Here is a 1797-nt window from a genome sequence, read left to right as displayed (position 1 = left end):
ACCATACATGCATGCACGCACGCGTTCGCGTTCCTGAGCCCCGTCACATACAAACAAGACCAAAAAGAGACCACAATATGATAATTCTGAACAAAGATCTTGTCGCATATACTGGGAGGAAATCTATCTTTTGTCACTTCATCATCCAGACAACCTCAAAAACGGCATTACGAGTAGCACCACGTGTGTCGGTGGTCACTTGAAGTAGTTATTACAACACCCGTGATGTAACACCATAAGATTATACTAGTTTATATACCCTTAATACAAAGCAGCACACACACAAAGTGCAGCGAATGGATAACCGCATGACATGTGAGTGGCTTGAGTTATGTTAATACGAAAAAAAAATCAGAGCTTAGAATGCTATGTGCTCTGAAAGGTAAAGCCACTGTAACATGGTAATGTCAATGTTATACAAGTAAGAAGCGAAAAACCAACCTAACCTAACGTCTGCTCCTAAAATATTAATCAAGAATGAAAACATTAAATACGACATGATATGCTACATGATTCACTTCTTGACTAACAAAAAAAAAGTACGACACGAGAAATATTTGATATTCTATCATTCCAACATAATGCGAACATTAGTTTCCACATTATTAAAATGCTACGACTGCAACGACATTTGTAAACTATAAAACCATCTCACTGGGATAGTTCGGAAGGCTGTGACGTCATCGGAGACAAATGAAACACGCCTCAAGATGGCGCTTTTCGCATCCTTCTTCGGGGGAGAAACCGTATGAAGGCCTTGGCGAGCCCAAGGGGATCTTTCACTCCGCCGGGGGGGTCAGTCAAAGGAGGAAACTGTAGCATTAAATGTTCACGAACGGAATCAAACAGGCATCAGCATATATGATCCCACAAAATTCTGCTCGATTCTGGTAATACGTGTGAATTGTGTCCACGTCGTGGAAATATGAGTGCCACAATATCTGCGCTGTATTATGGCTTTCATTCGAGCCGAGATCATGCAGGGTCCATTAGAATGAGTATCTGAATATTCATACAAAACATCACCTCGATGCTGGATAAAAAATCCATAATCTGCGTAAACCCTTTGTTCCCGCAAGAATTGGTATCGACAACAAGGTTCTACGGAAACATAACCCTCGTTTCGCACGAGTCATGTCATCGTTTCTGTAATTCTCTTTCAGTTCCATCTTTCTTCATGTCGACATTCTTTTGCTTCTCTTCTTCCCTTATCTTCCCTTATCCTCATTATCCTATCCTTTCTCCCTATTTCCCCTTCCAGGCCTCTCTGTCGCCCCCACCCCTTCCTTAGGGTCCTCTCTCCCCCCACCCTTTCCTCCGGGTCCTCCTTCCCATCCACCCCCCACCCCTTCCTTCGGGTCCTCCCCCACCCCATCCTCCGGGTCCTCCCTTCACCCCTCCACCCTTTCCTCCGGGCCTTCCTTTCTCCCTCCACCTCCCCTCCTTCCTCCTCCCCCATCGCGCCCCACCCGCCCATCTTCACCGCCCGCCTTCCGCCCCTAGCGCCATCCCCTCATGTGACGGCGATGATGTGACGGGCGCGTCACGTGCCACTGCCTAATAACGTCCAGTGCGGTGTGTGTTGCGGCTGCACGATGGCGTATGGGAAAGCGCGATTCACGGGAGGCAGCAGAAGGGTTGGCAGAGGAGAGTGCGGTGTACGGCGAGGTTATGGTAATGCGTGCTAATGTGCGGCGAGGAAGATATTATGTCGGTTTATAAGTACGGGGAATGGTGATGGAGTATGGCTTGTCAGTATGACAACCCAAAGAAATGGATGTTATCTCCCAAGAAGAG

The sequence above is a fragment of the Penaeus monodon genome, chromosome 27 (assembly GCF_015228065.2).
Source record: "Penaeus monodon isolate SGIC_2016 chromosome 27, NSTDA_Pmon_1, whole genome shotgun sequence".
NCBI lineage: Eukaryota > Metazoa > Arthropoda > Malacostraca > Decapoda > Penaeidae > Penaeus > Penaeus monodon.
This window is presented reverse-complemented; position numbering follows the sequence as displayed.